This window comes from Camelus dromedarius, unplaced genomic scaffold, assembly GCF_036321535.1.
Source record: "Camelus dromedarius isolate mCamDro1 unplaced genomic scaffold, mCamDro1.pat HAP1_SCAFFOLD_28, whole genome shotgun sequence".
Classification (NCBI taxonomy): Eukaryota; Metazoa; Chordata; class Mammalia; order Artiodactyla; family Camelidae; genus Camelus; species Camelus dromedarius.
The window spans coordinates 1,148,105-1,172,516 of record NW_026989775.1 but is presented as its reverse complement, the minus strand read 5'-3'; the positions used below and the strand labels follow the sequence as shown (position 1 = coordinate 1,172,516).

The following is a 24,412-nucleotide window of genomic DNA, read 5'->3' as shown; positions in this document are numbered from 1 at the left end:
CTGAAAGCTGGTGTTATAGATTCTCTTCAGATCCAGGATTTGTCACTAACTATTCATGTAAATTTGGGCAAAAATTATATTTTGTGTACATCAGTTTTGTCATTTGTAAGTGGGGATGGTAGTACTTATAAGTAGTTTAGAGGTTTATGAAACTTAGTGAAAATAAAGTGCTTAACACAAAACCTAAGTTAACAGCAGGCATTTATTAAGTAATAGCTATACAAATTATTATATAATGATTTGTGCATTATATGTTATATAAAATTATATATTACTAGTGATTTATGGAAATGTAGGCCTGACAAGTTAATCATGGAGGAAGCCTCCTTTATTTCTCACTATATTTTTTAATCTTCTAATCCCAATTCCTGGCGTATCTGAGGACAGAAACATAGTAAAGCCTATTATGATTGCATCAGTTGACTATTTTGATTCTACTTTCACAGCATATAATACAGTATTCTGATATCCCACCTTTTTAATGCAAAGCTTGGGAATGATTTCCGCAGTTAAAAAAAAGAAAAAGAAAAGGCAGGACATGTGCTAACATCTTTAGGTTCTTGTATCATTGACTGAATTCTACAGATAATTGAGTACAGTCTTTGTGCCAGAAAAAGTTGCAGGCACTAATATCATGCTGAGTGTTTTGTGAATTACATCACCATCACTTGAAATTAAAATCTTTTAATGTAATAGTACAGACTGGCCTACCATCATTAACAGTTACTAAGGAAATTTACAATCCACCCACATGAAAGAGAGAAGAAAATACTATTGAGCACTTACAATGAACTATATATTTTCATTTATAATATCTCAAATAACTTATTTATTAAAAACTGTAATGTGATATTTTATACATTAGATGAAGTAACCGAAAATCATAGAAGTTAATAAACTTTTCTAAAATTGGACACATAAATGAATAGTGTACCTGGAATTCTTCCCAACATAGTATTTCAAGTTTTACGCATTAGACATTAACACAACCAAACTAAAATATGAATTTGTTATTATTCATTTTATATTCATAAAATGCTTGTAGCCAATTCATAACTATTAGAAAATAGAATCAAATAGTTGGATATTAGAGGTAGAAAATGTTTTGCAGGGAGAGAATATATCATATCTCTTTTCTTTTTCTCCTTTTTTGTAGCTTCTTTTAAGAGGAATTAGGAAAACAGGATTTTAAGGTGTTTATCAGATTTCTAAATGATATCTTATGTCCCAAGAAATAACAAAGCCTTAGAAATTGTAGAATGTGTTAATAAATACAAATGCATCACAATTAGTAGTGTAAGAAAATCATGCTCCTGATGTTACATATTCTGAGAGTGACTGAGTTTTTCTTGGCATTATATAGCCTATTTAGAGATTTATGTTATAAGACACAAATTTTTAGTTTCAGTTCTTCTCCTAACTCCAACTTGGTGACTTAGAAAATAGACATATACATAGATAGATAGACAGCTAGACACACTAGCCTCCTCCTTGATTAGATAGAGACATATATAGATAGATAGTCACACCAGCCTCCTCCTCTATTAGATAGATAGCTATACAGACAGACTAACCTCCTCCTCTTCCTCTGATAGACAGTTACAAAGACAGACAGACACAGACAGGAAGACACACTGGCCTCCTCCTCCTCCTCAATTAGGTAGATAGATAGATAGAAGGATAGATAGATGATAGATAGATAGAGACAGACACACATACAAACAGACAGACACAAGAGCCTCCTCCTCCTCCTCAGATAGAAAGACATCACACACACACTAGCCTCCTTCTCCTCCTCAATTAGGTAAATAGACATACTAGCCTCCTCTTCCTGTATTAGATATAAAGACAGATAGACACACTAGCCTCCTCCTCCTCCTCCATTGCTGGGTCCTGTGGTAGTTCTACTTTTAGTTTTTTAAAGAGCTTCCATACTGTTTTATAGTGGCCATACCAGTTTCCATTCCCATCAACAATGTACTAGGGTTCCCTTTTCTCCGTATCCTTGCCAACATTTGTTATCTGTAGACGTTTTGATGAAGGCCATTCTGACAGGTGTGATGTAGTATCTCATTGTGGTTTTGATTTGTATCTTTCTGATGATTAGCAAAGTTGAATGTCTTTTTAGGAGCCTGTTAAACATCTGTTTATCTTCTTTGGAAAAGATCTATTGAGCTCTTCTGCTGATTTTTTAATCAGTTTTTTTATATTGATGGATAATACATTCTTATAACTACCAGAAAGCCCAATACACAGAAATCTGCCAGCTCTCCCAGAAGCTCCTCCATGTGCTCTGACTCAATCATAGCCCCTTCCCTTCCTTTAAGTAAGTCCTTTCCTCTAAGTTACTGTTACAGAAATCACTTCCTTTTGTTTATGATTCTCTTACCCAAGTATGTCTCCCTAGGTACTAGTGTTTAATTCTGACCATTTACAAAGAGAGTTGCTGTTCCTTGTAAGTCTGTTTTGGTCTACAGATTTATTTTTCATACCTTCCTTGAAATATACCTGTTTGATTTGTTTTTCATAGTCTGGATTTGACTGATTGCATACAGGTGGTACATTTTAGCACATTCATCCATCCTTTTTACTTCCTCAAACTGGCAACTGGATCCAGAGGCATGATTGGGCTTGATTTGATCCTCTGTCAGAGAGTATGGTGTGTTATTTCATAAAGAGTCACCTAGTGTCTCATCTCCTTTTTATGATGTTAGCAGCTATTGATATTTCATGCCTCCATCCATTAATTTATTGGAAGTTGAAAAGTGTTATTAGTCTTTGAATTCTCTCATTTCTTTTTCTTTTACTAACAGAAGTAATTTTATAAAGAGATGCTTTCCCTTATTTGCTATTTGATTCCTTAGGGCTACAATACAGTTCACTTAGGAAAATTAGTAATGATGTATTATTCCAGCATTCACTAGTTTAGCTATTAGGGCCATATTTGAAGGCCAAAACCCTAAAAACTGTCGATGATAATGAAGCAGCTGTAATTTAAAATTTTTTTAATTGGAGAAATAAAAATTTGTCAAGCATATTAAGAGTACAGATTTTTCCAAATACCATAAGAGCAATTATTAAACTTGACTGTCTTATACGAATGCCCTTCAGAGGTAGATCTTGTAAATGCTAGTCTTGCCATTGGTATTTTTACACAGTAGAAACTATACAGCAATAAGAATGCATAACAACAATTTATGCATCTTAAATACATGCAGTTTTCAATTGGCTACTTACACATCAGTAAGAGGGGGGGATGTCTCTTTTTTGTTAATTTTTTCAGGCCCTTTGCCTTTCCCACATAAATGTACATTAGAACTGTATATAAGCATAGATATAATGTTGAGGTAAGCCTACTCTTGTGCGTAAGAAGAAAATCATGCTTGTCTTAGATATATGGTTATGTAGTCTTTATATGTAAATATTTATCTTTCTTTCATACAGATTACAAATGATTTAAATATTTTACTAATGTAACCATACAGATTTCTCTATATTCCTAATATTGTTTCCTTCTGTGTTATTCCAGTAGTGCTGCTTGGCTCATTAGACTCTGTTGCAGAGGGCAGCCTTGATGAGCAGGATAAAGCAACAGCTAAGCCAAAGACCCTGCCAGGTGTGACTGATAATGAAATGACAGGGACGGGTGAAAGTGAGAAACTAGCTGTTCTCTAAATACATAAGAGCCTGTGACTAGTTGACTTCATTTCTAGGGAAATATATATAATACATAATAATATATATAACTATCAACAATAAAACTTTACATTTCATATTTTCTACCTCTTTCTGTGTAAATAATCTGAACTTGCTAATGGTGACACTTAATGCTAGCAGTCTCAGTGAAGTGTGTTTTTAAATAAATACTTTTTAAAAAAATGAATGAATGCTGTTGGTACAAAGTATAGCACTGTAGATGAATATTAACTAATTTTCTGTGCCCCCCAGAGTATTCAGTTAAATTTGCCATGTGTAGGAGAATTGAGACTTTGGTGTGGGGCTTTTCCATAGTTCTCTCTGTACAGGAAAAAGCTAGCACACATCCCCCAAATTCTGAAATGTCTAAGACCATTCAGACTTCACCAATGGTTGTAAAGGTCTTTAAGACAATGACTTTCAGACTTTTTAAATACAGTGGAACCCTTATTTCCAAATGGAATCTTAGATAGTATTCTATAGATAAAAATTATATTTTATCAGCATAAATATAAATGTTTACATTCATGACATTTATTTAAAAATTAGTGATAACAATTAAAACAGACCACTACTGTTAAAATTGGGAGTTATAGATACTTGTTATATTCTTATATCATCAGACTTACAATATGTTCGTATATTTGTTTTTGTTGTATAATACAAAAATACTCTTGGTTGATCCCTTAAATAGGTGCAAATAGGAACTTTTCACCTTTCTTTGCAAGTCCCAGTTGGCTAGTTTGGTCAACTAAAGCAAACCAGACTCTTGAAGAAAAGATCAATAGAAATGATAAATCACTAGCCAACTCTGAACATCTGCTTGCATTTTATTTTTATTTTGTTTTTTTAAATTTTTTATCAAATTGTAATATGCTTGTAGAATAATTCATGTATCATCATAGTGCAGATGATGAATTTTCAAATGCTGAACACAGCCATGTAACCAGCAACCAGATCATAAAAAACAAAACATGATCAAAACCACAAAGCCCACTCAGATCTCTTATTTCTAGTCACTGCCATCCCAAGAATCACCATCTTGTTTTATCCACTTCCATTTTGAAATGTAAGTATAAAAGTTAATAATTACAGCAGAAATTTTCCATCAAGACATGTCACTCATTTACTTGTTATCATCCAATTGAGTATTCCACCATGATGAAAACATGTGCTGGGCAAGTGCTCCTCAGTCTCACCGCTGGTTAAGTACATGTCATGTATGTGCTGTGATAGTGCACTTGCACTGTTCTCAGTGAGTAGATATGAGTTCTTGTAAAAGACCAATGTAGAGCTACAGCTTTTCTAGTCAGTGACCCATTATGGGACACACAGGACGGCCAGAAGAACTTGATTCTGTGATGTGTGTGAAAACAAAGCTGGAGGCCAAGTTACTATGCTGGTGGTCTTCAAAATACTAGTTACATAAAAGGCACATCTGAGTGTGCAGATAAATTTCTATTACAGTTTTTATGTTTTAAAGTGCAATTCCAGTCAAACATCTGTGGACCCCATGATTTTCTCTGAAAACTATCATTATGTTAAACTCAGTATGAAAACCACAGCTATAGATTATAAGAAAAACTCAGAAATAAAAATGCTATTACTGAATTTGGGAGTTCAAGATTTGCAGATACTAACTACTATGTATAAAATAGATAAACAACAAATTTTTACTGTATAGCACAGGGAATAATATTCAATATCTTGTAGTAACCTATAATGAAAGAGAATATGAAAATGAATATATGTATGTATGTGTATGACCAAAACATACTGTAGACCAGAAATTGACACAACATTGTAAAATCACTATACTTCAATTTTTAAAAGAGTCAAAAAAATTTATTACTGAAAGAAAAAGTCTATTAAGATGATCTGGGAAGTTATATAATGCTAATTTTTAAAATCTTATTTCTTAAATGTTCTTGATTCTGAGGTAATTTGATGAGTCACTTACTAGAAGAGTGTAGAGTATGAGTTTATTGTCTTGTGGCCTTGGATTTATATTCCTGGCCTTGGATTTATATTCCCAGCCTTGCCAGTTAGCAGCGGGGTGACATTGGAAAATTAATGCGTCTAAGCCTGTTTCCTTTTCTCTAAAATGAGCCCATGTGATGATCAGCTGAGATAACATACAACCTAGTATGTTGCTGAGATTCAACAAGCAGTGCCAGCTGTGTGGTTCTCATTATGTGCATCAACCTCTATTAATATTACAGATTATGTGAAAGAACCTGAAGGCATGCGTATAAATTCCTATTGGCTGTGACCTGTTAAATTTACCTAGTATTTCAAAAATACACTTGAAAAATCTTCAAATCAGCATATGAACTTAGTTTAAAAACAGAAAAGATCAGTGGATCTTTTTTTAACCATTTGTTTTCTGGGATTAAGCAGGCTTGGTTTAGGTGATATGTTGTCAAAGATTATCTTTTTTATTAATATGACTCATGAAATTCCTTGTGCTTTATTGTCTTTAAAAAGTTGATGACTATAAAATAAGGGCCAGATCTAGCCTTTTGCTAGTTTTCATGTCTCACAGGCAGGTGCTGTACTGTGCTGTGGCCATGTGACTGGCATAGTCACTGAATGTGACAGTACTCTACACATTGGGACCCTTGCCACTGCACAATAGAATTTGACACTTCTCAACTTGTAAGTGGGAAAAAAATAGGAAGCTTTTGACCTGTAATAATACACAAAATAATTAATTACACAGTATCTTCTTTTTCTAATGTAAAAGGCAGAGAAGTCAGCCCTTTACTTTTCTCTCTAGAAAATACATGAATAGAGTTAACATACGTGACCCTGGGGTTATTTTTAATATCCGTTGGGTTAATGACTCAAATTAGGAGAAACGTACTTTTCTCCTGCTCCATTGTCTGAGCAGCCCCTGATGTCTCTCTGTCTTCCATTTCTAATTTCTGACTTTTAGGTCATTTGCTTTTCTGCATGTTTGCTCTGCTGTTGCTTTATGCTAGAACCCCTTCTTTCTGACACCTCTCACCTGTTAAATTAGGTTGAGTGTTCAGTACTGCTATGCTAGTTACCTTTGGGATCATTTATTTTATGCATACTAAGTGATACTTACACCCCATGGTATTTCTGTAGAGGAGAAAAAATACATTGTGCCTTTTTCTTTTGTTCATAAAATCAATTCTATCCTTCAGTCAGGCTACTCTGAGTCTGATCAATGGTTTAGGGGGCAGGCAAGATCTTTTCCCTAAAGTCCTACTGAATGTCTCTGCCACTTAGAGACTCTCCTCTGATGATATACCCTACTTTTTTGTTTTTAGTTTATTTAAGCAACTCTATTCCTTTTTGGGCATGCTTCAAATAGCAGTGGTGACCTTGTTACTGAGTCCAAACTCATTCTGCTTGCCACAAAACAGGCAAGTAAATCAGGAGACAAGGTGTTGGGACAAGGAAAAGTGATTTTATTTGGAAAGCCTGAAGACTGAGAGGATGGCCAACTAATATCTTGGAGAACCATCCTTCTCCAGTCAGAATACAGACTCCTTTTATATGGAAAAAAATAAAACAACCCCACAGGGGAGGGGGTGTGGTTGGTTGTTGCAAACTTCTTGCTGTAGGAATTCTTTGTTCTTGCAGCTGTCCACGTGGGTCAGGCCATGGTGTCCCTGTAAACCTCCAACAATACAAAGGTTATTCTCTATTTTGCAACTTGCCATCTCTGCATAAGTGCAGAAGTGCTGACATCCTTAAAGGTCAGAGCCCCAAGAATAGGCTCTCCTGTCCATTTCAGGCTAAAGGCAACATTGTTTCACAAAAGGTGCAGAGCTGGCAAGACTAAGCCTAGAAAACAGGGCACAGTGGTTAAAACTAAAGGAACAGATCTAATATGGTGTCAGATTTGTTCTCCTCTGTTACAACCTGAAGCATTAGATGGAAAGATAGCCCATTGTAAGGCATTCTTACACAGTCACATGTAGGAATTGGCTATGTCTTAAATTTAGAGTTGAAAGTAGTCCCTCAGAATTTTATACTATGCAAGTCACAGATTATGTAGAGGAAGAGGAGGCTGTATATACTGTTTTATTTTTAGGTATTAATTATGTAGTTATGGGTATCAGGAGAAAAGGAGACTGCTCACCCTGTTTCTCTTCTTTTTTTCCAATCTTCTATGACACTTATTCTTTTCCCTAACTTCCAAAATTCCACTGTTAGTAATGAAAGGTACAAAATGAGTTAAGAAAAGACATCAAAATCTTAGATCATTATTGTCATTAGGTCCTTTGAATTCTTTTTTCTGGAGTTTGTTTCTTGGTGGGAAGAGGAGGAGTTTAACATGGATGGAAGAGTGAACAATGACTTCAGGTTTTCTCTTGTGGATGACTGGGTGAGTAATCATGCCATGGGTAAAACAGCAGATCCTGGGAGTAGAATTGGTTTTGTTGGGGAATATAATTAATTCATTTGAGGTTGTGTTAGATGTGATTTACTTATAGAACAGTCTGAATGTTTATTTGGAAATTTAATATTCAGAAATGAATTAAGGACAAAAGACATAGATTTGTAAGTCACATACATATGTGTAATAATTAAGTGAAGATTCTTGATGAAATTATCCAGCCCTCTTCCCTAAAATGAGATCTTTTAAAAAAGAGGGCTAAAGATGGAGTCCTGAGATGAGCAATGTACCATAAAAGATGGAGAAGTATCCATCAGAGTGGTGGGGAGAGGAAGGCGTTGTATGGGAGAAAGTTCCCAGGGAAAGGGCTGTGTCAGATGTCTCACCGGGTGAAAAAATTACAACAGTTGAAGAAATGTAAAGGCAGGATTTGGCCACTAGGAAATTACTTTTTTGTTACAGCAGCTTTTACACAGGATATTGGAACACATATTGGATGACAAAGTTGGAGGATTGAATTTCAGTGGAAGAAACACAGAAGATGAGATGCTTGGTGGCATCAGGAGGCAAAGAGAGAGAGAAAGAGAGGCAGAGGAAAGAAAGAATCCTTGCATAATTATGTCAGTTTTAGAAATTTAAGAGTAGTTTTATCCACTGCAGAGATTGATTACGGACGGTAGGAAGAGACAGTAACTTGTGGAGTGAGATTTTACAATGACCACATCAGGACACATCTCCGCCTGCTGACAGGGGTTACTGAGCCCGCTGTGATTTCATGCTCATGGGCTGTGCCACGTAATACCAAGGTTTATATTTCACCCTGTCTTTATCACATCGTACTGTCCCACAGCCTTGTTCACCATTTCTGGTAGATTAAGGGGTGACATTAGTGTTTTATATTTTCGTGTATTTGTGTGGCCATGCTAGAGATTACATTTATTTCAACAGGTGTTTCTTATGGACAGAGCAGCAGTGACACTGAAGCTCTACATCAGACGTATTGTCATGTAGCCCTTTCTTGGGAAGATGCAAATGAACAAGGATCTGAGAGTGATGCAGGGGGACATACCGAGAGCTCGGTGAAAGAGCATCCTCAAGAAGATAAAGAAGAGGTGGTATATTTATACAATGGAATACTACTCAGCCATAAAAACCAACAACATAACGCCATTTGCAGCAACATGGATGCTCCTGGAGAATGTCATTCTAAGTGAAGTAAGCCAGAAAGAGAAAGAAAAATACCATATGAGATCGCTCATATGTGGAATCTAAAAAACAAAAACAAACAAACAAAAACAAAGCGTAAATAAAGGACAGAAATAGACTCACAGACAGATAATACAGACTTGTGGTTACCAGGTGGGTGGAGGGTGGGAAGGGATAGACTGGGATTTCAAAATTGTAGAATAGACTACACTGTATAGCACAGGGAAATATACACAAAATGTTATGATAACTCACAGAGAAAAAAATGTGACAATGAGTGTGTATAAGTCCATGAATAACTGAAAAATTGTGCTGAACACTGGAATTTGACACAACATTGTAAAATGATTATAAATCAATAAAAAATGTTTAAAAAAAAAGAAGATGAAGGGTCCTCTAAAAACATCTCTACCATGGAATGTGGTAAAATCTTATTCCTTTGAGACCCTCTCTAAACAGTTTCCAGTGTGGTGTAATTTAAATTCAATTTACTGTAGTGATTGTTTCTCAGTCTGAATTTATAGAGTTTGCTTAAATGGAATCTGGGAATCATCGGTTTAACTATAAAGTTAGAGCTGAACATAGGGTAAAATTTCAGTTCCTCCTATATCTTCCCAAGTTAAGAAATCACTTAAGTATTTTCACATTATTTATGCTTTTCCATGAACATATGCTAAAGTTATTTTTTAAATAGAGAATGGTATTTGGGATCAACTAAATACATATTGTGTGTGTGTGTGTGTGTGTGTGTGTGTGTGTGTGTGTATACACCCATACTCATATATTTGATGTGTATGGGGGGAGAGAGAGAAAGTATATAGATATATAATTCAAATATAAATACCTAAGAAGATTTTCTTGTACAAGCAGGTTACAGTGGGAAACTGGGATTATTATATGTGCCATTTTATTAACTATGTCAATCGGAGACAGTGTAATTTTGGTGGTATTAGACATTAAATTAAGCAATTTACATAATATTTTCGGTTGCTATTTTAACTTTTCTCCCCTCTTAGATCTGCCCATGGTAGAGGAGCTGATGAAGCCTATCAGAATAGATTCCTTTGGGGTTGGTGGTTTTGATTTACAACCTGTCAGGTAAGAGTTTTTTGGAATGGATTGTGCGGGGTGTTTGTTTATTTCTTTATTGTCTTGTCACTGGAAACTTTTGGCATCATTTGTTCTGTTAGCCACCCCTAGTGAATGATTAACGGGTAGCTAGTATGAGCCTACCTGTGAGACACTCCTCTCTTCCCTTAATATTAGTCTTTATCAACTAGTTTCTCAAAATTCTTCTTGTGCTAATTTTTTAAAAAAATAGATGCTAGTAAAAATGTTAGTACCATTAGGTAGGTAATCTTAAAACTTTTCACTGAAAAAATAAAATTTCATCAGCTTTAATAGCTCAGGGACAGTTGACTCAAATGGTGAGAGAACACGGATTTTATTCTGTATATGAGTCATCCATTTGCTTCTTTTTAAACCAGTTGTTTCTGCACTTAGTCACAGACCAGCCGTCATCTCCCAGGTTGAGTTCTTTGGTCACAAGATAAACAGGCTTTTATCTTCTTTTTAAACAGAAAATGTTCCAGCTCCAGTAGCTTTTAATGGAAGCTTGTGGGACCTTGCTGTCATTCACCAACACAGGGTACCGTGTCCCAGTAACCTTGTCATACGACAAATGTCACATCCATTATCTCATGAGATCCACACAATAAGTAGGTCAGGCATCTTTATCCCCGTCATTCAAGTGATGAAACTGAGGTGAACCAACTTAGTGGTGGGGCTCTCACAAGAACCAAATGATGACAGCTAACATTTTTACCCCTTGCTTACTGTGGGCTTGATATTGTGCTAGGTTCTTTACATATTACATTTCATTTACTCTCACAGCAGCCCCATAGGGTATATATATTCCATTATCACCACCATTTCATAGATAAGAAAACTAGGCTTAAAGAAGTTAAATAAATTGCTTAAGATCACATAGACATAACTCAGCAATGCACTTGGATTGTCAGGACTTTGATCTCTGTGAAATATTTCCGTGAAAATCCTGTCATCCATTCTTGTATTATTTGTTCATTTGTGTTTTCAACAGACAAGTTTTTGAGCCCCTCCTTGAACCCTGTGCTCATCATGAGATCCACGTGCAGTGATCCCCTGGCCTTGTTTGTACTGCGTGTGCTAGTTGAGAGAAAGGGATGTGCTGTGGCTTATCCTAAACCCCATCTACTTGACTGCTAAGTCTAGCATTCTTCCCCTGATCTACAGTGCTAGTTAGTGTTTTTATGGGGCTGACTGGGCTCCCTTATCACTGCTGTTTGGGGCTACACTTGTTTCACTGAAGAAATTTTTCTACACATCTTGTGTCTTTGTTGGCATAACTGACACCATTTTTGTAATGTGAATTCTAGAGGTGTTTACATTTGTGTTTAAAAGCTGAAAACAAGTATACTTACATTAAAGGCATAACAATAATTATAGGAATGTCAGTAGTAGGAAGTTGAGTATGCATATCCAAAAGCTCTTTAGTAAACCATAGGATAAGTAATCCTAGCTGCTGTAACAAATAATCCTTAAAATTTTAGTAGTTTAACATCATCAATTACTTATGTCTTGCTTACATCATAATTCCATGTGTCTCAGTGGAGTTGGGGGTGGGACTCTGCTCCACATAGTCATTTAGGGACCCAGGTGGCTTTCTGTCATCAACACATGGTTTTGAGGTCCTCCTGGCCTCATCAGTCAATAAGGAAAGGAAATAGATGGTTAGCATGTTTCCTTTTAAGTGCCTAATCACAGGAGTCTTAACTCCCTTCAGCCCACATTGTGTTGGTAGGAACCAGCACATCCAGCTAAACTAGGTCCAAAAGGGCTAGGAAGTGTGGTTTGCTCATGTGCCCAGAAACAATTGTAAATGTGTTTGGTAGGCATCTAGCCAGTTTCCACCAGAAACTTCCCTTCTAACAGCCAAATATCCATTCCACTCTTCATTGAACAAAGACCTACTCAGCCCTTCCCCAAAGCAAACAGCCCAGGGTCCCATTCAGAACAGTATCCACCTGGAAGGCCAGGGTTTCCAGGTGAAGCACGTTCTCTTTGTCAGGTTTCAGTGTAGCTCTCCATTGTCTACTAATCAGTGAATTAAAAGGCAAGTTTCATCCTTCCTTTGCCACCCCAATATGATGGTGAGACTAAGCCTATTCCTATTCAGAAAGGAGAAGAGTGAGGAAGCTACAGCAATCAGCAGTGCAGCTTTGAGACCCACTGAAAGGCCTTATGAAGACCCCCTACCTTCAAGGTGGGCATTTCCCTTAATTAGGCCATTATTCTGCTCTTAAGGAGGAACTACTTTATAAATATATTGTTCTATGTAGCTCCTGGTTCCAGTTGTCTTGTGTTTCTTCACCACTGGCTTCAACTGAAGTGGGTAATGGGGGAGGGGACGCCCATCTTTGAGGATACACTCTTTTCTCCACCTGCTTTCTGCCTGCAGGAAGGTGGTTGTAAGGCTGTCAGACAAGTATCTAGCCTTTTTTTTTTTTTTTTTATAAGTAGAGTTCTGGTTTCTTTGACATCTTTGTCATCTTTGTCATCTTTGTCATTACAGCTCCTTCAGAAAGATTTTTAGGCTTCTGATCTCTTTGGTTCCAGTCAGTCCCATGTTCTAGTAACTGCATTTAAAGAAAATTAGTTTTTGTTGTTGTTGTTGTTTTTTCTCAGTTTAATTGCAGCTGCCTGGTTATTATGAGGAACAATAATCTGAAGTTGGAAGATGACACCTCTAACGTGATATTGGCATTGCCAAGGAACTGAGTCACTCTTCAACGAAGAATTCTCATGAAATCTTGCTTTTTCATAGCATTTTTCAGGGCTGAATCTTAACTGTTTGAATCCAGATGCAGAGAGTGAACCTAAGAGGCCCTGAGTTTATAGACTCTGTTCCCTGGATTCCTTCTTTAAAGACCAGCCCATTCTGTCTTGAGCTCATCTGTTTCACGTAGTATCTTGTTATCAGTAGCCAGTAGTAGCTGGCACTTAAACACTTCCTGTCCTCTCCTGCTGTTCTCAGACTCTGCTGAGGACCCCAGACTCAGGAGCTAGTCGTCAGTCTTATTAACCTCTGTGTGTGACAGCTTAGCAAATATTTTGTCACTTTTCATAAAATGTGAGTTTGCCCCCTCTCCAGCCTCTAGTATCAGTTTCCTTGCCACCTAGAACCCGACCACTAAGCCCATGACACGTATTTTAGCTTCTGGTCACCGTCACCTCACATTCTAAAGGCCAGAACTAGTGCTGGTCTCATGTAGACTGGAGGTGGAGCGGAGTGCGGTTCAGCTGGTGCGGGGCACGCATGGGGAGCAGTGTTAGTGAGCAGCCGGCCAGGTTCTGCAGCCACAAAGAAGGAAGAGCTCTTAGGTTTTCTGATGATTCCAGCTACTTCTCACAGTTATCTAGCAATTATTGAGAAGCCAATCTACCTTATATGAATTGGTAGCCTCTTAAACTTTTCTTTAATCTTATTTTATAAATTACAAAATTAAGTCACCTCATTGACCATAATTAAGGTAATTTGAAAATGACAATATCTGTATTTTTGGAGCTCCCATAATATGCTGATGTTCACCCATATTTATAAGATCTCCTTAAAGGATGTTTCTCATATTTTAAAAATGCAATGTTCTGAAATGTTACATTGCATTTAAGTGTTTTAAGCCACAGAAATGATTTCATTTAAAAATCCTAGTGATTTTGTTTTAAGATTTTCCTATACTGTGATGAAATTCATGCATTTTAATATTTATATTTTATGCTTCATCGATATAAATTATGGTTGATTCTTTACTTTCTACTGGAAATGTATGAAATATTTTTCCTGCCTCAAATGTATGTTGACTTTATAATATGGATAAAAGATATATTATAAAAAGGCCACTTAGAAATTCATTTTTTATTTTTCTTAAACAAGAGCAATCTCAGTATTGTTTGGTTTGGATTTCCTTTGAAGTAGTGCTTTGAGTAAACCATGAAATCCCTTATATTATACTGTATTAAAATTATTATCTGAAATTTAAAACAATTATGTGACACCATATGAATATACTGTTAACCAGAATTGTAAGTAATATATTTAACATTAGTGACCTAATTTGAGAGTTACAGGTATTAAATATATTTAATAGTATTATATGTTAATAATATAAATGTTTCCATGTATATCATGTGTATACATATATATTAATAAAACTAATAATTGAGGAGTCATATAGGGTTCACTCTCTGTGTCCTGTTTTGTTTTATAGCTACAAGAAACTGGCTGAGAATAAAGAAACTGAATTTGTTAACAATTTACCCCTTAAGATGAATCCAAATGTTATGTCTCAAGAAACAAAATGTGAACCAATTTTTGGACAAAAATGAAGAGCATATAGTTTTACAAAAGTCACCAATGATGGTACAGAAAATAACTGTCCAAGAGTAAATACTGTGTAAGAATAGATAAAATGTACCTTGATATTTTAAAGAAAAAAACACCTGTTGGTCCTTGATTATTACCTCAGGATGACAAAAATACATAAGGTAAGTGTTTATAGTTTATATCGATGGGACACAGTGATCAATGAAGTTACATAAACACTGCTGACAGGTATGTACTTCGTGAGCCAGCGGGACTGATTACAGAGTAACCTCCAAGTGGATCCTGGGCATCTGTGAGCAGTAGCTGTTACAACACCCTGTCGTCCCCAGATTTTAAAATGCCACTGTAGCATTGGCTTTCTTTTAGAAGCCATTTTTTACACTTTAATTTTTTTAAACACTCATAGCCCAGAATTTGAGTAGCATAAGAAAATTGTTTATTCTGGTGCTTTTTATTCAGCCTTATCAGTAGTCTGTATTATGCAAAAGGGGGCAAGTTGGCATTTCATATAAATGCTGTTAGTGACTGTTGAGAAACTTATACATCTCTGTTCCTTGTTTCTGTTTTCTTGATTTATTCTGTTTTATAGACTCATGACCACAGTATTCCATTTTTATTTTATGGATTTGATTTATGTGTTTACCATAAACTAAACATAAACTATCTCCAGTTCCTTGTGGAATAAGGCAGGTGCTAAGCAGTTTTTACCTTGAGAAATCTGGAGAAAAAAGATAAAACTTTAAGTCATTTCAACTATGTTCTTCCCCACTCTCCTCCATGTTCATTCTTGTAATTACATGTCTTGCTTTCTGGGAAGCCTATTTTGTTTTATTATTTTGCTATTTTTGGTTCTGACTTTGAAGATGTGCTACAAAGTACTAAAGTTCTGATGAATTAGGCTTGGAGAACTTGAATGTTGTGGCTCACCTTCTACAAAATGTGTTCTTCAGTAAGCACTATGGTTTTGCCATCTGTTAAATCATATTTACAACTCTCACTGATGTTTAAGTACTGAAGAATTTGTACATGTGCACAGACTCTTAGATCTCAGATGAGTTACAGAGAAGCAGGGGCTGGTTGGTACATAGCTACCACACAAAAGGCCAGAAGTGCCCCTCCTTTATTTAGAGAAAACCCCAGAGTGGATTATATGCATCAGTTAGGAGCTCAGGCTAAGGCAAACCCAGTTCACCATTCAAGACATTTTCTACTCTTGGAAAGAAAACTTCAAAGGACATTATGAAAAATAAATACTTGAGATCCATCCCTGCCTCAAATCAAGCCAGGAAAAAAGGTAATTATACATACTTTTCATAATAAAATTCTGTACACATAATGTATTATTTCATTTTCCTTATTCTCTACTTTCCCTGCTTCCTTCTCTCCTTCTGAGAACTTTCCTTATTCGTAGAAAAAAAATTAATCTTAAGGTGCTACATTCCATCTCTGAAAGACAGATTCAGTTCACTTCAGTTCAGGGGGTTTGTCATCATTAATTCTAGGTTTTCCTGAATGAGACCCAGAAAGTATGGGAGGTGAATATAAAATAGGAGAGCCAAACCCCTCCTCATCTGGTTGGCTTTGTAATATCCAAAATGTTTGCCAGAAAAGAGCTATAATTTAGATTGCAATGTACAAATGAAGGTGGATACAGAGAGAAATATCTGGTTGTGAGTTGAGTCTAGTGTTGGAGAGTCCGGATGTTTTATCAGTCACCTGCATGATTTATAAAGCACCTCTGCTAGTTATTTCCTGGTGGAGTCATCCATCTTGGTGGGAGGAAATGGCGGTTTCCCATGTAGAAGCCCATGCCACTATTAATAGGAATAGAAACTCTCAAGTCAGACCAGTGTCTCTGCTGCCTTTAGACTCCGGCGGGGCCGAGAGAGCAGTAGAGCCAGAAGTGATTCATGCTTTCCTTTGTGGCTCAGCCGAGTAGGCATCCGAGCCCATCACTGCTGCCTGCTGTGACAGAGGAGAGCTAGCCTCACTAGGAAAGTCACTTCCAGCTTAAAGTGCCTCCCCGGCCTTTCCCAGGACCACTTGGACTGTATTAGAATTCTTTTGGCATTGAAGTCTCTCCACTTCTGTCTGTGTGGCTGTGTCCGCTGCAGCAGCCTGCATGTGTCAGATGTAGGGCTCGTATCTGTCCGTGTGCAGGAGAGCAGCTGGAGTGGTGGCTGTTCTGTGCACAGAGGAATCAGATTCTGTTGATTAATGCAGCATCCTTTCCTCCTGTTCTTAACGTAGGGACCTCAGATCCCTTCCCCTAACAGGCGCCTTGTGTTCTCTTACTTTCTCTTCCTTTTCTGTGGAGCACCTGCTTGTGCTGCTGTCATCTGTTCATTGTTGTTAATAACTAACCTTCTACTGGATCTAGTGCTCGATGTTAAGAAAAACACTCGGAACATTTCCCAAATTTTAGAATCATCAAGAGGAGTGTGAAAGTTTTTCATTAATGTTTTAGAAGTAGTCATCCTGTCTGTACCTTTGAGAGCAAGAGAATGAAGTTTTGTTTTTAATATTACTTTATTATATTTATTTTGGACAAACTAACCCCCAACATTTCTGAAGTTTACTTTATCCAAATTCATTCATATAACAAGTGTTTTTGGGCACAGGCCTGGGTCTAGGCACTGTTGGACGCCCTCCAGGTACATTGATAAGCAAGGCAGCGCCACCTCCCCTCCCCCATCTCATGGAGCTGTCATCTGATGAAGAGGGACAGACACTTAATAATGAGCATACAAATGAGTAAATAATGTTACATGTTAAGGGGAAATAGAAAGCAGAGCAAGCGTGTCAGTGGTGGAGTCCAGCAGGTCACCATTTGAAATAAGGTAGAGTCGGCCTTGGTGAGAGAGCCCTTTGAATGCAGACTTGTAGGAGGAAATGGAATTGGCTGTGTGGGTGTGTGGGGGAAGCATATTCCAGAAAAATGAAACAGTCAGTGCAAAAGTCCTGAAGAGGGAGGAATGCCTGGCATCTTGGGGATCAGCATAGAAGCCCACATGGCTGGGGCAGAGTGGGCAGAGAGGGGCAGGGGAGATGAGGTCGGGCATCACAGGGACAGGCGCGGTCGGCTTTTCTAGGGCATTAAGCAGCCGTGGGCTTTCACTCAGTGTGGAAAGGTGAGCGCCTGCGAAGTTGTGAGCATGGCAGTGACTTCACCTGATATATCCTTTAGACAGATTCCACGGGCTGATGCCATTGACTGAATGCATTCAAATATAGACCCACACCATAGGGACACAGGAAGAAGCACAGAGACCAGTTAGACAGGGATTTGAGGAATCCGGGGTGGGAGTGATGGGGCTCGATCCAGGGTGGTGGCAGTGGTGGTAATGAGAAGCAGTTGGATGGGGATGTATTTAGGAGATAGAGCCGAAAGTCTAAAAGATTGGTCCGGGGTTGTGAGAGAGGCGTCATGGGTGATGGCAGGGTTTGCGGCTTGAGCAGCTGGAAGAATGTGGTTCCTCTCCGGCTGGGATGGAGGGAGAGGCAGAGTGGGCTTGGGGGTGGAGGGAGGACCAGGAGTTGAGCTGCTGAGGTGCTAATTTTGAGATGCCTGTTCTGTGTGCCAGTGGAGATGGCAAGGAGGCGGTCAGATTGAGGAGTCTGAAGTTGAGAGGGAGGTGTGGACTGTAGGTATCAAGTGTTGTGAAAAATGAATATTTTTGAAGCCGTGGGTTTTTTTTAATCGAAGTATAATGGATTTACAGTATTGTGTTAGTTTCAGGAGTACAGCAAAGTGAACCAGTTTTTTTGCAGATTATATTCTGTTATAGGTTATTACAATCATTGGGTAGAGTTCCCTGTGCTGTACAGTAAATCCTTGTTGCTGAACTATTTTATGTACAGTAGTTTGTGTCCATTAATTGCATACCCTTGATTTCTCCTTTCCCCCACCTCCCATTGTTAGCCACAAGTTTCTTTTCTGTCTGTGAGTCTTTCTGTTTTCATATATGTTCATTTGTATTATTTTTGAGATTCCCCACGTAAATGATATATAGTTTTTGTCTTTCTCCATCTGACTTACTTCATTACACATAATATTCTCCTAGACTTGACAAAGATTATCAAGGGAGCATATCTGGAGAGAAAAGGCAAACCAAGGCCTGAGCCTGGGGCGTGCTGAACTAAAGAGGTCAGGAGGGAGAGGGGTAATCTGCAAGGACAGAGCAAGGTTGAGGCAACCTGACCATGTGAGCTCCTGAAGCCAGGTGGGGAGAATATATAGAGGAGAGTAGATCTGCTGTGTCTGCTGCTGCTGAGAGAGAATGAGGATTGACAGCTGACCTTGGAATTTAGCAGGAAGGAGGCTGTCAGCATTGGACAAGCAGTTTCCGTGGGCAGGTGGCTGTGAAAGGAAAACTGGGAACAGGAGAAGTGGAATTGGCTACTTCAAGGTATAGACCCCCTGGAGGAAAGGGTGTAAAATTTGGGGGGGGCAGTCGCTGGCAGGAGGGTGGAGTCAGGGGAGACTTTTGTTTCACCTTGTTTTGAATTTAATGAGAGAAATCGTGGTACGATTGAACAATAGAATGTTTGCACTTTTTGGAAAGATGCGGTAGCCAGGAAGAAGTGCATGATGAGGGGAGTCGTAGAGCAGAGTCCTCGAGTGGAGGGGATGTAATGGGGTCCAGGGCACAGTGGGAGGGTTGGCTTCAGGTGGGAACATGGACAATTCACCTGTGGAAAAGCAGAGAGGAGGGGAGAGGTGGGTGTGGGTACTGGTAGCGGGTAGAAGTGGTGAGAGATGGGGGTAATTTCCTCCGGTTGCCTCCACTTCCTCTGAGAAGTAAAACATGTAGTGATGAGGCAGCAGTGAGGATGGGGCCAGGGTGCTGGAGGGGAGCAGGTGTGGGGAGCTCTCCTGGAGGGCTGGGCTCCCAGCAGCAGGAAGTCTGCTCCAGGTTGGTGACTGTGAATGTGAGCTGGGACCAGGCAGACGGGTGTGTGTGTGTGTGTGCACGCGTGTGTGTGCGCACATGTGTGTGTGAGTGTGCACAACCACGTTCTCCCACATGACTGCAGGTGTTGGTAGTTGTGTAGTTGGATTTACTAAGAGGAGTGGTTTTTGCCCAATGAGTGCAGCGGACTGAGAGAGGAACAGGAAGGAGCTGCCCTTGTGTATGGGAAGTAAGTGGAGTCATGAAGGAAGAAGACACATTGCGGGTGTGGACAGTGTGAGAAACGCAGGATCAACAGAGTGTGTCCCAGAGGCCCGGGCGCTGTGGGCATCCAGGTGCCAGAGAGCATGCCTGGTGGGGGGGGAAGGACTGCCAGTGAGTAAATGCCTAAGACTGAGATGCATGCACGGTTGCATTACTGGTGACAGAAAAAGACCTGGAAAGCCAGTGGGAGAAAGCATCTGGGGCAGAGAGATGTGCATAGGGAGGGAGTTGAAGGGTCTCTGATGCGCAGTTGGAAATCACTAAGAGTGAAACCAGACGTCAGGTCACAGTCAATTGAAATGAGGTGGATGGCATAGAGGTTGACAAGTGAAGGCAACCATATTTTTATTAGCATTTTCCCTGATTTCAAAATTTCATAGTGTTTGCGACTGCCAAAATAAAAACACATCTCTAAAATTCATATTTATTTAAATACAATGGCAAACTATGATTTTCTGTTTTTGTACTGATCTACTTTTTCTCATTAGAGTCTCTGTTAAATAGGATTAAAAAAAAAAAAAAAAAAAACTCTGTCTTTTTGTTGGAAAATTGCCCAGAGTGATTTTAGTTTTATTCCAAAGAACTGGAATTCCTTGGGGGTGGTTGTTACTTGTGACAGGCTGGGTGTCAGAGAAGCAGCCTCTGAGCCAGAGGCGAGTGTACAGAGCCTAGAGACTGTGCTTGGCGTCAGCACTGGCTCCGAGGGAGCAGCCCCTCGTGACTGGGGCTGGCGCAGTTTGAAGGCTTCTCTTTTTCACGCAACCAGGAAGCCTGGGCCAGTTAATTCAGAGCTGGTGCACCTGTGCCAGGAACCAGAGCCCCCCCCTTCTTTCCTGCTGCAAAACCCCTCGTTTGTGACTTTAGTCTTTCTTGTCACAAGACAGCTGCACAATCTCCAGCCCAGTCAGGAGGAAGAGGGTGAAAGGTAAAAGGTTCATGCCTGTTAACACAGCAGCTTAATCAGAGAAGTAGTCACTGACCTGGAAGCCCCGTGTTGGAAATTTTTGCTTTCATCTTACTGGTCAGAACTTTGATCCTGTGCCCCTGCCCCCTGCTCCACCCCAGGTGCATGGAGTCCAGGGAGAGGGGTGTTTTTAACTGGCACATTGCTGCCCAGGGCAAAATTTTAGTGTGGAGGAAGAGGAGGTTGTCAGCTAGCAGTGTCTGCCATGTGGTGATTTTGCTTTTTATTCTAAATTAATTTTCTTTGACTGTCGACATGTATTTTTATTTTTAGATTAGTATGTTTATTGTCACAAAAGGAATAGTTGCTCATTATTTAAATTCAAAAATACAGAAAAGTAAAAAGGAAGAAATAATTTAGCCAGAAACAGCTGGTGCCATAGTGGGTGAGCCTCATCCCATGCCTCTCGTGTGTGTGTCCTTCTGCAGATGGAAGGAAGCAGGGATGAGAGCTAGAAGGAAGGAGACAGGCAGGCATATGGACAAATAAAATTGGACAAAGCATTTTATAATAACAGATCACACTTTATCAGTTCTTTTAAATAAAACATTAAATTTCATTTTACTTAAATCTGTAAGAAGAAAAAGAAACTTCATCCTGAGAAATGTTATGTCCCAAAATGTCCCTTCAAGAACATAGATTATGAAAACCCCTGAAAGACTGCCAAAACTGTATTGTTATTTTTAACTCCTTTTTCCAGTTTTATACATGATCATTTTTCCCTTCTATTAAATATGTAGTGAAACTCTTACATCCCCTACTCGCATGACTCCTACCCATTTTTGTTGGTTTTATTTTTAATAAGTATGTTACTTATAACCTTATTTTATATACTATATATGTCATATCATATTATATATACTTATATATGATTGTATTATTTATAATCAATATATTTATTATATTCTCTCCAGCAGCTGTAATTCCCTTAAGTGTTTGAAAGTGGATCTTGGTTCTGGTTATTACAGAGCCAGAATGCTTTTCACCAGTCCATTAGCCATTGTTCCTCCATTCTGGAATTATTTTGATTGCCTTATAATTTGACTGAATTTTTTGAAGCCATTTTTTTTTAAAGAAGGGCTCAGAAGTCCCAAATTCTGCAGTGTTTTCATGTTTGAATTTTATATCTAAGTAAATTTTCTTTCCTGTATAAAAGGAAAAGATACTGTCCATGTACTATTACTGAAAATAACAACTTAGAGAGGTCAAAATTAAGAACCCAGGAAGGGAGAATTGTGGTGTAAAAGCACTGGCTGACTGCAGCTGGAGCAAGAACCACCTGCCACACTCCTGGCCGCCCAGTCCTGGTAGAATAACAGTGCTGGCAGGTCTGACCCATTCACTGGCCACGTTAATGGGCCTCCAGTGACTTGGAGGGATTAATGGCCTGATTTTACAATGACTCAAATAGATCTTTTATGAGTGCTTTAAGGGGTTTCTACAGAAAACCTACATCCAACTAGCCAATTAAATGTGATTACTACTCTATAAGGAAAACCTGGAAAAGATTTGAAGGAAATCTTGGGGTGAAGTACTTTTGGGGACTTGGCTCTTCTTTTGACTTTTCTGTAGTTTCCAAATCTTTAAGAACCATTTATTTCACTTTTAATGAAAAAAGTAAACTTTGCATTTAAAAAGTTAACATCCTAATCGGGAGGTGGCGGCCCTGGCAGCGGTGGCACGGGGCCTGGGGGGGGAGATGGGAGAATGAGGCGGCGGCTGCGGGCCACGGCTGAGCCGAGTAGTGGAGAAGCGGCTCCCCCTCGCTGCTTCCCTTGGTCGAGCCGGGGGAGTGCGCGCGGCTGTCTGGAGCGGGCTCCCCACCTTCGACTCCCGCGACCCGCACCGCACCCCCAACGGGGCCTGAAGGATGATGACGCTCAAGTCGAACAGACCCGCACCGGTGACGGCGCCGGCTACAAGAAGAGGGCCGCGTGCCTGTGCTTCCAGCGACAGCGAGGAGGGTGTGCTACTCGTGAGCAGTAGTCGCCATCCAGACCAATGGATTGTCCCTGGAGGAGGCACGGAGCCGGAGCAGAAGCCGAGGGTGGCAGCAGTCCGTGAAGTCTGTGAGGAGGCTGCAGTAAAAGGGACATTGGGAAGATTAGTTGGAAGTTTTGAGAACCAGGAGAGGAAGCATAGAACGCACGTCTGTGTGCTCGCTGTCACGGAAGTGCTGGAAGACTGGGAAGACTCAGCGTTGGAAGGAAGAGGGAGTGGTTTAAAACAGAGGCTGCCATCAAAGTGCTGCAATGTAACAGACCTGTGCTAGCATCATATTTTGAAACGTTGAGGCAAGGCTGCTCAGCCAACAGTGGCACCCCGGTTGCGGCCACCACATACTCAGTTTCTGCTCAGAGCTCGATGCCAGGCATCAGATGACTGAAGATTTCCTGTAAGAGAAACGGAAATTGGAAACTAGACTGAAATGCAGGGCTTCCCTCTCAGCCTTGCTCTTTTCACCTCCCCTTACAGGCCTCCTCTTTCAAATAAGGCAAGGTGGGCAGCAGAGAAAGGGCTCATTGATAATGCTGCTGTTTGGTGTTACGTGATGGGGCTTTTTTTCACCCTCCTTTTATTGAGCAGGCGGGGCTTGGGTATGTAATTTGTAAGTAAGTTTGTGCATGATCTGTCTCTCCCTTTTCACACCCCTACAAGTCTCTGAAGAGGCAAACAGCCTTTCCCCTGCCTTGGATTCTGAAGTGTTCCTGTTTGTCTCATCCCAGGCCTGGCCAGATATTTTTCTTTGATTTTTAATTGTTTTTATTAAAAGATACCAATATGAGATGAAATCTTTCAAGAACTTGTCCTATAATGTGTGTTAAGTCCAGTAGGTTGGTCACTTTTACTGCAGGACACATTTATCTACACATTATATACTGGGCATATAATATGTAAATAAATGACTTTTAGAAGAGGAATTTACCTGTTTAATTTTTCAAGGTTTTTTTGTTTGTTTGTTTGTTTTGTTTAAATTTGGGGTGTTTCTCAAGTGGAGAGCCTCACAATTTACTTTTTGTTTTTGATGCTAGTGGCTAGGTAAGTTTCCCTGTCCTTTCTCTTTTCCCCAGTCATTGAGTCTAGTTATGTAGGGTATGGGAAGAGCTTATTAGCAACCTTCATTGTGCTCCCAGGATTCATGGCCTTCTCTTCTCGAAGCTGTGTTTCCATGCCAAGAAAGAAAGAGGAAGAAACATATTTTCTTTTTTATTACCAAGCCAGGAGCAAATGGCCTCAGCTCAGATCTGGAGAAACAGTGATAGAAATGGAATGCCTCCCTACGTGTTGACAATAGGGATTTGAACTGGATTCTTGGGATTATTATCTAAAAGAATGGAGCATGGAGCACTGTTTATATCCTGCTGGTTTGGAATTTTTTCCATAATGCTACTTACCACTGACAGCGGCCTTTTTGTGCATACATGTCTTACACCGTGTTGAACTGGATATTGTCCTTGTGCTTCAAAGCATCCAGCTGTACTTGGCAAGTGCAACTGTACAGTCCTGTCCCCTCTCTGGGTAACCATGTTAAGTTCCTGAAAAGTACACAGGAGGAAAATTCAGGTGTTTAC

General features: G+C 39.2%; 1 protein-coding gene across 8 annotated transcripts in view; it reads left to right on the top strand.

Moving 5' to 3' along the window:
• The window catches only part of LOC135320616 (saccharopine dehydrogenase-like oxidoreductase), a 76,596-nt gene extending 57,429 nt beyond the window's left edge, over window positions 1-19,167 (top strand). For 3 of the 8 annotated variants that reach the window (XR_010379849.1, XR_010379848.1, XR_010379847.1), the window contains 3 exons: window positions 7,976-9,286; window positions 10,294-10,375; window positions 14,584-19,167. The gene's annotated coding sequence lies outside the window, so the exon portion shown is untranslated. Of the gene's footprint in view, window positions 1-3,529; window positions 3,617-7,950; window positions 9,287-10,293; window positions 10,376-14,583 lie in introns of all 8 variants that reach the window. The other 5 variants (XR_010379846.1, XR_010379842.1, XR_010379845.1 and 2 more) reach the window with 3 other exon arrangements.
• The last annotated feature ends 5,245 nt before the right edge of the window (window positions 19,168-24,412 follow it).